The following is a 13,097-nucleotide window of genomic DNA, read 5'->3' as shown; positions in this document are numbered from 1 at the left end:
GTGGCATTGTTGCCTGATTGAGAGGCCCCGGTGGTAATGAATTCCAGCCTGATGACCCCTACACACTCCCCATAATGTGCGGGCTGCTAAGCGCATACATAGAAGAGTAAAAGTACCAGTTTCTAAATGTGACTGTTGACAGATCGAGAGGAAGGCATCTGCCCAGCCGCTGTGAGGCTTGGGGCAGTTTGCCCCCTGGAAACCCGCTTGTGACGGCGCTGCACAGCACAGGTCCTAACAAAAATTAGAGGGGGGGGGGGTTAATTAGCTGATGCAAAGTGAAACGAAACAGGAAGTGACGACAGAGGTGCAAATGAACAGGAAGTAGCATCAGAGGATATGAACTCCGAGCAAATCAATACCATAACCTTCCAGTAAATGGGGTTGTGTCCGTCCCCTGCGTACAATACACTCACTTGGCAGTAAAATACAATTAAGGGCAGACAAAAAACACTCAGATTATTTTTATCCCAGCCTATTAGGTCAGAACTGGCATACACTGTCGAGAACATTAAGTGACTGTGAATCCACTAGATTGCGCCTCAGGCAGATAACACCACCTGTCCCTGGGACTAGCCACCGGGTGCAGTAGTTCACTACCACCAACACAAACACTAGCACACACCCGGAGCACTGAGTCTTACCCATACGGTTACAAGGCATGGGGCCTCCTGTACCAACTCCCACATGAAAGCAGTTGGGTGGCTGCATTTGTGTGATCGTTTTAATAGGGGTATTTATTTATGTAATGTGTGTCGGATACCTTTATATTTATTTATTTATGCAATGTTTGTCGGATACAGGTATCCGACAAACTTTGCATTAATAAATAAATAATCCGGGTCCATGTATCCAAAAACATTGCATAAATAAATACATAAACCGGGTCGTGGCTGAGGACTGTAACTTCCTCTTGTGACCTCTTACATGGGGTCACCAGAGGAACTTGCAGTTTGCTCTGGGCATTTTTTCCCCTTCTCCCCAGCACAGAGCAGGGATTTGGGGCAGCTGACTCTAGCCACATCCCGAGATCTGGCTACACATCTGATCTAGTGCCGGATCTCGGATCCGGCGAGAGCCGACCCAATGACCAGCACTGGGGGTGGGTTCCTGGCATCAGAGGTGCACCTAGGCTAAAATGTCAGGAGGAGGTGGGGATATGGGGGGTGGGGACTGACACTTCAAATGTTGGGAGAGGCGCTAACTTCAGAGGTTGTGAGGGAGGAACAAACTTACTTGTGTGTGGGCATCTAACATCTTTTCACATTCCAATGAGACTTTTCTGATGAAGCTTCAATGTTACAAGCAGCTACCTCTCGCCTTCATTTCTGAAACGTCACACTTAAGGACTGCTGTGAGAACGAGATGTCTCATGTCACCACTTCCCTTAATCATTCCCCTGGCATGCAAGTGCGAACCCCACATCACGATTTCAATTACCTAAAAATGTATGCATATGAATGCAGGTGCTAACAGTAAAATGTTTTATGTTAGTAATTGCAGGGCCTTTGTTAACAGCAAAGCCCAGGCACTGTTTAACATTTGTGTCCTGTTCCATCTGGCCATGGCTCTGTCGGTCAACCTGGCAGGGACTGGATGACAATTTGGAAAGCGGATAGTGAGTGGGGCCATTAAACCCATTGCACTTTCGGTCTCCCACCTGAGGGATGGCATCTGGGCCTTTCACCTTTTACAGTTGAAATGGGCCCCCAAGTAGCTGCCCCTATGTTGGCAGTCTTATGACAGAGAAACCTACTGATAATCCGCAGCTTTGAACCTCTTCGCTGCATTATTTTGACTTCATTATTGATTTAAGCACTCCACAGCTGCCTTGGACCATTGTTCCAATCAGTAATGGGTGCCCCAAACATCAAAAAGAAATGATACCCCACCAGCCCTGACACATCTTTAGCCAGCCCTGCTCCCATTTCCCTCTGAATTCCCTGAGCCCAGCTAGGAAGCTGAAACGCTATTTCACCTTCCCTTTGGCCGCTACTCGTACGTTTCACCCCAATTCAGAGGCTGTTTACTTTCATAGTGCTATGCTAATCTCTGGAGAGGTGGGCCATCTAAAAGCTGAGACCAGAAGTAAAGACTGGCTTTATCAAAGTGAGTCTGTTAATACTGCATGGATAGGTTTTTATGCTCTGCATGTTTGATGCTGATGCTGCTCCTTAACGAGTGCTACGGGCTGGCGACACATCGAAAGAGGCCTTCTGCCTCAAAGTGGCCAGGGGCTGGCGCCGCCCATGGAGCCAGGTCGAGTCAACAAAGCCCAACATTTCAGGAAGGAGCTAGAGCCCGATCTGCTCAATGGTGTTGCGCCACTGCATGGCATTCTTTTTGTTTGGGTTATTAGGTGTGCCACCAATAAGCCAAAACTATTGCTTTAGCGAACAGACCGTGGTGGAAATAGACTTTTTTATGGGGCATCCCTCCTACCGCAGTGAAAGAGGGTCCAGGCCCAGCGACGGGAGGATTAGGAGGGTGTGGGGCAGGTATTTTAGTCACCCCATGAACATTTGCCTCTTCCACTCAGACGATTTATCGTCAGCAAAGTTCAAAATCTGCACCCCTTCCAAACCTACAAAATGCACATAAATATTGTCAGTACAGTGTAACATTGACAAGGGATTTCACAGGGCTCCAGCTCAGACCCTCAAGTGGTCTTTTGGGGAAGTGTCTCACTTTGAAACCCAGCAGCCACGGTTTAAATCCCTGTCCAACATAGTCTAAAGCACGAACACACCAGAGCATTCTAAAAAAAACATATAGTGCACAGATTTCACAGATTGTGGAGCTGTGTTTCCAAGCTGGTGAGTCATTATTTGCCAGATCCTGGGTCTGGAAAATTCCGTCCCAATGATAGCAACAAGTACAGATTGGAAGAAATGCGTTATGAGTAGGGACTTGTAGATGTTGTTTAGTTATTTGCCCACCCGTTGACTTCTCATGGCCATGCTAATCCCTATGGCAATTCTCACCCAGTTCCTGCCCTCCCCACCCAAAACGCCTCCTCACTGGGACTCTTTGATCTAGCTTTAAACACTCCTTGCCATCAAACTTTGCCCTCAATGTGCCTGCAAGTGTTTTCTCATAGGAGTCTTTTGAGAGTTCATGACTTCATTGGAGTTGCAAACACGGAACTGGTGTAATAAAAATGTCTTAATCAGGTCTGCCTTTGGCCACTCGAATTAAAAAAGCCCTGCATGTCTATTGCTGAAGTCCTTTTAAAAACAAGCATTGGCAAAGCCAACAGTTTTGGCTTGTGTATAAGTCTTAGGCATTTGCCAGGCACTGCTATTAGCTGCTCAGGTACTCAAACCATTTTGCACCGGCACTATTAATGGCCAGCTAATACCCATACAGAAGTGCCTTTCCCATGCCTACACGAATGCCCAAACTGTTAGCATCGCCAATGCTCTTTTTGCTTTACCCTTGATGCACAGGACTATGCTTCAAGGTTAAAGCAAATATACTACTCGGCTAAATTGGCCCACATTGAATGTAGGCCAATCTAGCCAGTAATAACACTTATGGTACACAGTCAGCCTGGATATACTTTCTGTGGCATGGTATTTTTACTGGCTGGGAGTCAGTACATGGTAACAATGGCATATATTGATGCAGCCTGCATGGACATACATGAGATCAACCAGCATGAATATATTTTTATACTAGCATATCTTGCGTGGAAAGGCGGCATGAAATGTATTGAAACATTTTTCCTGTGCACGGTTTGTTATTTGCAGCTATTGGGATTTTCCATGTGCTTCCATACAAAACCAATTGCAAATTGTATGGATTTCTACCCAATTTTCGAAAGAAAGTGCTGTAAAATGCATAATTTATCCCAATGTTTCAAACATTTTCTTGGGAGTGAGAACCACCCCTCAAGGAACTCTTGTTTGGTTTGGGCTCCCTCACTGTGCTCTGTTGATCCTGCCTAATTGGCACAAACATTTAAGCCTCTTAAGTTCATAAATGTACCAGCCTCCACTGTACATCATTTGTCACTGTGTATGATGTGTGTTTTAATGCGCCCACAGTGGCAGTGTGTTCCTTAATGATATGTTATAGCATTTATAACGTGCCTGTACACAAGTGTTTCTAGACGAGAAGGGGGAAACAAAAGAGTAGGACAAAACACAGATTTTACTAGGCATTGTGTCATTCAGATTGCGCAAGAGCAGGGAAGGAGGGAGGGGAGAAGTGCCGAGGGTGGAGTAGAATGCATAAGTGCAGGAACTAAGGAGAAACAAGGGTGCAGCCAACAGGTGGCAAGTGTGGGTACTGGGTGGAGAATAAGTGCAAGAGAGGGACTGTGGTGTTACAAATACAGACCACAAGTGCAGGAGAGCCAAGAGGCAGTGCAGGATTGCAGCTGGACAGGCAGGGACCTGGGCCTGCATTCAGAGCTTGACCAGGTGACCAGTGCATGGATCAGGAAGGTGATCAGCAAGTGAGAGGAAGAGAGAAGGCAGAAGCAAAGTGACCGGTCTTGAGTTGCTTCCAGAACCGGAGATGGTTCTGCTCAAGTTTCAGAGAGGCAGGAAAGCTGTTTTCAGAGGGAGGTCCAAGCTGAAGAAAGAGCTCTGCCCTCAACTCTTTGCTTGGAAAAGTGACTGACCCTCAGAGAGTTGGAGGTGGCAGAGTGGAGAGCTCATGCCATCCTATATATATTTATGCATATAATACAAAAGTTAGTCCGGCATAAAGCTTTCTTCAGTAGAGAAATCTAACTTTGCTTTAGTTGATTTTCAGTTGTATTAATTAACCATATTTGGGATCCTGCACACAAACTCAAAGGGAGATTTCTCGAGTCTCCTCTATGCAGAGGTGCCGCCGCTGGCTGAGTGCAAAAAATTGTAAGGGAGCCTCACCAAATGTTTTGCCCCAGGCCTTACCACATCTTCTGACAGCCCTGAACCCCGGTGCTCGCCTCTTCCGTGCTTTAGCCGTATTATTTTCAACGTGTATATTAGATACAGCCAGCACATGTAAAGAGGAGATTGGCTTGGACTACAAGTACCAGGATGCAAACTGATGTCATCGGGAGGATAGTTCAGGGGCAACGTGCTGGCCTTGGAAGCAAGACGACAGGGAGCACCACAGCTTCCATCCCGGCTCCGCGCTTACAAACCCCTTGGTATTAAGCGCGTTATAAATAGCCTCTCATATCATATCATAAACGCCAGGGCTGCCTGAAGAGCTAACATCTGACACGTGGCAACATGAGACCAATTGAACAATATCCTACTGCTTTCAAGACTCGGATGGACGCATAATGGCGGCTCTGTGAGAATCCAATGCTTTGGGGCATTCTTTGACGCGCGCCTGCTGACGGCTGCCTTTAAAGCTGAGGAGAATACATTCGCGTGTTCACCGGAACACATTCGTTTTCTATCCACCAAGCATTCACTCGCCATGAAAATAGGACAGGAAGCTATGAAACGCATATTTCTTATTTATTCGCGCAATTGTCTTGAATGCTGTTGAATGCTGAGCAGTGAACTTGAGGATGTGTGGGGTTTGGTTTTGAGTGGCAGATGTGCAGTTCTACGCAGCGCAAAACACACACATTGATAACATGTTATCTGCCTCACAGTCCCTTTGCTATAGGGAGGATTCAATCCCATCTCCTTAAATAGTGGGGGGACGCTGGCCATCTGTGTCTACCCTCGATTTGTGCCCCGATTTGTACAGGTTCCTGGTTGCATCACAGTTAGAGATAAAGGGGAGTGAGACTGCGGAGGGGAGGAGCGGCAGGGGAGATGGAAGGGCTGGAAAGGGATGGGCTTTATGCAAGAAAGCTAAGGGGCCTAAGCGTCAGACATTTTTTCCCAGGGCCCTGGGCTTGTGGATGCTGTGACAAATCGAGGGAATTCGTCCCTTCTTCCGAGGCTAGGGAGGCGAGCCTGCTTCACAATACCCTCCCCGGGGGTTGAGGCAAATGGGACCTCACCGGAGGAGACTCCCCCTTAGGGGACAAGGAGTCCAGCCCTTTGAGAAACTCCCTAACCCACTGCACGTGATGGCATATATGGGACTATCTAATACGCAAGATAATTACAAGTTCCAAGACTTGCCTGAAGAGAAAGCTAACTTATGCCATTACCAGAAAGAAAGAACATTCGTCTCTTTAAATAAAAATCTCCAATCAGCTGCGATGAGTAGGTTAAAGAGGGAGGACACGCCGAACAAGAGAGAGAAGGAGGAACGCAGATGCAGGCAGGGGAGGTCCCCTGGAAGCAGAACGCCTGAAGGAGGCAGGGCTGAAGCGAGGTTCAGAACTGATCTGAACAGCAGAAAGAAACGCTGGTGGTCCGGCATATGCCAGAGGCGAGAGACCGGGACGGCTTGAGTGCAAAACTCGGTGTTGGTGTCACTACGAAGGAATCACTGTGGACAGGCTGCCCAACGAACGATGGCAACACCACCCCAGGGAAGAACCAGAAAACGGTCCGTATACCCATAGCAGTATCGAGATGCTGAGAGAGAGAGATAGAGAGAGAAAGAGAGAGTCGCCAGAAGTAGACTCTGCGGAAAGCAACCTGACAGGGAAACGGAAGGAAGGAGAAGGGCCAAGCATCTACGGGCCTCCAGAGACGTTCTCCTGCAATGTTGAAGGTAATGGGGAGAACAGGAAGACAGAGAAGCTAAAGGGACTCATTATATAATCAGAGACTCGTCCCAGTACAAGTGACGAAATCGTGAAAACCAAGTTTATGAACTTGAACCGTATTCATGTAAGGAACAGAATCATAGAAACCTTGAAGCAGGAGAGGAATAGAATTTGTGTATCACTACCCTGGGAAGAGGGGAAAGTAACCAGCTATCCAAGAAGTAAACAGAGGAACATAACAGAGAGAGGAAACTATGAGCTGAAGGCTATAGAAGCCCTTGGGATACACAATATACAAGACAGGTCAAACCTGGAAAATGTGAGCTGTAATTACCCAGAAAGCAAAAAGCCCAAAGAAAAGTACACTCTGCAAAATAACTCAGAAACCTTTAACACAGATCGAGGGATTCGAAAAAAGGCAAGGAAAGCCCACACTAAAGAGAAGAGAAACGCTAACAGACCCATGAGGGAGCTACATGAACGGATACAGAGAATAACAAGAGACTATCTAAGAATTGCATATTAGCAAGAACTCTAAAGAAAAGAAGACAATTCCAAAATGTATTCATCAGGAGAAGGGAGTCATTCTCCTGACCTTATTTGATTAAAATAGTGATTGGGTCATTTAGGATTCGTTTTGGACAGCAGACCCATTCCTTTGGTCATTTACTGACGACTGACGAGCACCTTAGTGAGTAAAATAAGTAGGGAATACCTCATGGTAATAGGGAAAATTAGGCCTTATTCTAATTCTTTAATAAACATGTCATGGAAATATCCTCAGAGTGTGCGCGTCCTTCTTCTGACCCGCTACAATGGCCACCGTCATGTCTAGGTAGCAGTGGGGTAGCCAGGATTTGTTGACAGAGTGGGCCCACACCATATACACGTGGGCTTAAGGCAGCGGTCCCTGCAAACTGCTAAAGGGCACACATTTATTTTATTGAAGCATTTTCTTTAGCAAGCTCCAGCAGACCTGACCAAAGTTTGAGATTTTATAGTCACTTGAAAACCTTTAACTAAAAAGTTGGAAGACACCATTCAAGAAAATAACCCCTTCCATTGTACCAGAATGCAAAGTAATGCACAATCCAAAAATATGTCCTCTGAGTTTTCAAGACAAAAGAAAAATTGTTTCTAGTCATTGGCACTCATTATGGGTCTGGCAGAAACCGTGCTGGTAAGACCCGTAATGATTTACCACCGCCTGACTTGCCGGAATCACTGGGGGATTACGAGCCCAGCGTTTCGGGAAGTCAGGCACCGGTAAATGTTAATCCCCATTCCCGACTCAAATAGGAATGGGGATCACGGAAGCCGGTGCTTCTGTGAAAGTCTGCGGGCAGGTGCCGTTCCGCCCGCCAGGTCTGACACTGGGGGCTGTACGCCACCCGCCCACAGACTCGTAGTTTGCCGGTCCGGAAACAAGGGTGCCGCACTGTTGTTTCCGGACTGGCAAACTTATAATGAGGGCCATTGTTTGAGAGGAGCATGCAGCTTGTTATGTGTTCTGCAACAAAAAATAAAAGTGCGAAAAAGCAAACAATTTTTGAATGTCAAACAAGAAGACACAGAAATAAAGTAAAGGGTTTACAGAGATAGGGGATTTACTTTGCGATTCAGTTTGTTGTTGTGGAAGAGTAGATTGGGGCTGCATGGTGGCTTTAAGCCCTGCTGTAACCAATGCAGTGTGAGTCTCAGTCACATTTAATTGGAAGACCTGTGACATGCAATTGTCACGCCAATGGTCCATTCTCCACTCATTGCTGTGTCTCCTCGGGATTCTGAGGCCCCACGGGCCTTTGCTGTTGCAGGTGAGTATCTGGAATGGCTGGAGTCCCTGGTTTAGCACAATGTGCGAGGGTACCTAAAACAGACTCCAGCAAGAAGCTGCTTTCCCCCACTAACCACAACCAGGGAATGCAGCCAGCAAAACGAGAAGTCATTTTCTAATCAGCGGTAGCCTCACACCGAACAGAAAAGCGTGTCTAAATGGGTGTATATATATATATATATATATATATATATATATATATATATACATGACTCATGTCTTACACTTCTTACTGTTAGGGTGAGTATTGTGACCAATGAAACCAAGCCCCATGGGCGTTGTGTGTTCAAAATAGTAACATGCTTATCATTGTGATTGTCACAGACATACGTGTTAAATATAAAAATCGATGTCAGTTTTTATGTCCCCAAAATGCTCTTAAATTTTATGTAAAGCAGCCAGAAACCATTGTGCTATTTCTCCCCATACTCCATCCCGTAGGAGATTTATTTACAGAATGAGGTAGATTTACTCACTTATTGAATGGTTTACATACTGAGTGAGAGAACAACTTATTCATAAAAAGCAATTTATTACAAACTGAGCTAGAGAAATGTATTTACAATATGCAAACTGGATGCAAACAAGACCACCAGAGTTCATGCGCAAGGACCCAAAATACTATATTATTTGGGTATTTATTGCACGTGGACCTAGCTTCAGGAAGCATTTGAGTGCTTTAGAAGTCATAGTTGGGAGTACACAATGAGGGAAGCAGATCACAAGGAAGCAATACAAGGGAGCAGGGAGCTATCCTTAGGGGATGGCAGAAAACCTGGCAGCAAGGGATCTACAAGTAACCTGGAGAAATACCATAGGGGACCAGATTACCTAGCATTAGGTTGGGTGGAGGATGCAGAGTATGTGGACCCATGCATTAGAAAAAAACTTTCCATGAAGATGAGTGTCTTGAGCTCCATCCTGAAATGTAAACGCGAGGGGGTGCATCTAGTGCTAACAGGGAGGAGGTTCTAGAGTTGGGGCATAGACAAAGAAAGCCTGTCTTCTGGTTCTTTCCTTACTGCACTGGCGGAGTTCAAGTCTGCACATGTCCTTGCGTCTTGCTTCTGATTTATTGAGTGACTGATGTTTGGGGTGCGCGGGGGTTGTGGGTGATGTGTAGGTGTGCAAAATGCAGGTGTTTGGCAGTAGTTGGCTGTATCATGGAAGTTATCAATATAGACAATACTGGTTTATAGTTTTTGCGCAACATCATCCAATTTGCTATATTGAGAATTTACAACTAAAGTGTGGGTGCAGCTTCATCAATGTGATCTACAGTGACCATAGTGGCAGAGAATGTGGTCGCAGCTTAATGAAAGTGATGTAAAGTGACTATAAAAGCCTAGATTGTGTTTGTGGCTTCATAAAAGTTATTTAGAGTAGCCATAATGGTATAGATTGGACCACAATATCAAAGTGCTTTGCACTAGAAATGCTGCCATTTTTTATGAGCTCAGCAATTCAAGGATATATCGTGGGTACAAATGCATACAAATGACTTGTAATGGCAATGCTGGCATACGTTGTGAACTTAGGCATTATTAACATGTTGCCAAATGCTCATGTGTTCTGTTGATGTGATGACATGGCATCTACCAGATAGTTTCATGCATTAGCCTAGAGAACCAATTGTAAATTGTATGATCTCTTAATCAATTTTTCCTCAAAAATAACCTATAAAATGCACCATGTTCACCAATTATTGTGAACATTTTCTCAGAAGAAACACAATTTCCCCAATATTGCTTAGAGCGCTCTTGCTCTGCTTGCTCGCTTGCACTAATTTGTGGAAGAAGTTAATGCCCCTGCACTTAAGATAATCTCCTGCCACCCCTGACCTTCAATCATTTACAATGGCAGTGCCCCCTCAGGAGCCACCCTACTCCCTGCCAACAAAAGCTGCCACCGCTACTGCCATGTGCAAAATAATGTTACTGGTCGCACAGAATGGCAGCTGAAACATTTGGGTACCAGGGGCCAGGCGACACATTCCTTTTTTCTATATTAGGTGTAAGATGTAATATTTGATTCAGAACCTCACCTAGTGCAGTCTGCAGCATGCCGCTGCGCCTTCATTGTCATCATATACATTAGTCACGAGTGGTGGCTCAGGCCAGCCCAATAGTCTGTGGGGCAGAATATGCTTCTTCAATGAGCTGGGGGGAGACCCTCAGCAAGGTCCACAGGGCACCCCTTATTTTGTGTTATGCAACTAGCTGGACTGAGGGGCATTACCCAAATAAATAGTCATATTTTTTATCAACTGCGTAAAGATAAAAGGGAAGAGACAGCTCTGCAAGAATAAAAAACATATATGCATGCAAGATGCACTGAGACCTTTGGCTGTGTATATGTGAACCCAGGGGTATCTTAATTAATCAAGGGAAAGCCAGCCTTTGCCTCAGACTCCATTCTCAGAACTAATTCATCTCTCTGAATTACAATGGGTGGTTCTTAAAATATTAAAACTTGTCGAACATTTTCCCTTTATTTATACATTCACAGCATGCTTCCTTATGTAAAGTGTCCCATGCTTACATCGCCTCCCTGTCAGGCCTGAAAAGCTCTGATAACTCTCTATGGTTTATTTGGAGGGAAAGTACTGAAGGACACAACGATCTCCTTTAGGAAGCCTATTACGGCTAGGGACAGCACAAGCTGTCTTGTCAACATCATTCTTGACCATATCGCCTCTGAGCAGACTGCACTCGGAGAGAGTGAACACATTTCACCAAAAACAGTTGTCGTCTCTCAACCAGTTTTGGACAGTCTATTAGTAAATGACGTAAAGTTTCTTCGCTATTGTTGTTGCATATTCTGCAAATACGCTCCCCTCGTGGTATGTGTAATCTTGGACCAAGCACTTCCAAAGTATGTAACACATTGCAACAGAATCTCAAAAGCCATGTTCTCGACTCAAAGGCGCGACGTTTTTTGAAGTACAACATAGGTGATTGCAACCCTGGGAGAGCCTCTGCGTATGCATTATACAGTTTTAAATTCATCACTTTTTCCCGGTTATCCTTGTTATCTTGTTCCTTCAAATGTTATGTTAACATTGAAGGGTGGTCCATCAGAACAGATTTGCCCAGTGTAGGGTGCAGAAGTAGGAGACTGAACCACGGGTGGCATGTTGTTGGTCATAGACTTTTATTTAAAACCAAAAGAAAAGGAAAACCCTAACTATACCTATTTCTAAGAGGGTTTTCCCTGCCTCAAAAAAACAAAGGATTCTGTCATGAGGTCTTGTCAAAAGCAAATGGTCCACCATCGTGTCGGAAACCTTTTTCCTTCCCTTACATTCTAAATCAACTAAAGAAAAAGGATGATCTTCTTGGTTCAGAAGACTGTTTCTCTCTGCCTGGATGATTCCCCCCACCTTCAATTCTAGGGAAAATGAAATGCTCTTTGTTAAGGACAGAGTACCAAAATAAATTCTCAAAAAGCTCTGTGGACTGACTCTCCACCAAGGCACAAATAAAATAAAGTCTCTTATCTTCACAACTTTCAAAACTCCTGGGGAGGGGGAATGGTTCCCTTCAATAGGTCTTTCTCTGGTTTCTTAGAACACCAAGAGAATGACTTCCTTCTCTTGGCTGTCACAGAATGTTCACAACACACCAGAGTGTATAACTCCCTTCCTCTGGTCTCAACCTTCTTATGGTGCCAAGAGATTGACTCCCTTCTCTTGGCTGTTTGCAGAGTGTTCATAACACACCTGGCATTATGACTCCCTTCCCCTGATTTCTGGCTTGGTTTCACCGCCAACCTGGTTTCTCACTTGGCAAGGTATTACTATTAAAATTCTCCCAAAACGGTGTCAAGGGTATTGCTTTGTTTCCCTTCGTTTTTCTCTTGGACTCACAGTCAACCATACTCCATTCGCTGTCAGGCACTGTGACTATTAAGATTGATGAGGATACATCAATGGGTGCGGGTCCCAGACTTGCATGCACAAACCACCTGGTATACTGTCAAGTACTATTATTATGAAGATCAACAAAGATGCTCTTATTGGTTCGGGGCCCAGACTCACAGGTTCTTCTTTCCATTTTCATTCCATCTGGTCTACGAGCCTGCCAGGTACTGAGACTAGGATGATTAACTTGGATGCTTTCACAACTTCCTATATTCTCAGGGTTGGGGGTGCCAGAACCAGGACTCTTCTTTTCCTTCAAGTTCCTAGCTTCTACACCATTGCCTTGGACCCCTCTCACCTCCCCTCGCACTCACGTTCCTGTTTCTATAGTCCGTGGTGCTCTCTGGGTTTCTGTAATGCTTCTGGTGGACCTCAGTGTTTCCCCGTCAGTCAGCGGTTCCCTATTGCTTGTGGCAGTTCTGTGAGGGAAATGTCCTTCCGGCAATCATGCTTCCTGCTCTGCACATTCGCTGTTCCAACAGGGCACCAGGGGCTGCTTCTTCCTCCTTTATGGAGTGGTCCTTCCACACCAGACGCAACTTGTGGTAGCGTGCTTCCTTTGCGGTGTCCCAGTCTGCCTTCTGTCCAGTGCTTCCTACTCTGGACTCCTGGTTACTCCCCTTGGAGTGCTCGACATTAGTCTTAGCCCTTCCTCAGTTTGTATGAACATATCAAGTCCATATTTACTAGACGGCGCACTTTGGTTCCGCAGGGTA

The sequence above is a fragment of the Ambystoma mexicanum genome, chromosome 13 (assembly GCF_040938575.1).
Source record: "Ambystoma mexicanum isolate Mex_15411 chromosome 13, UKY_AmexF1_1, whole genome shotgun sequence".
Taxonomy (NCBI): domain Eukaryota; kingdom Metazoa; phylum Chordata; class Amphibia; order Caudata; family Ambystomatidae; genus Ambystoma; species Ambystoma mexicanum.
Note: the sequence above shows the minus strand (reverse complement) of the source record.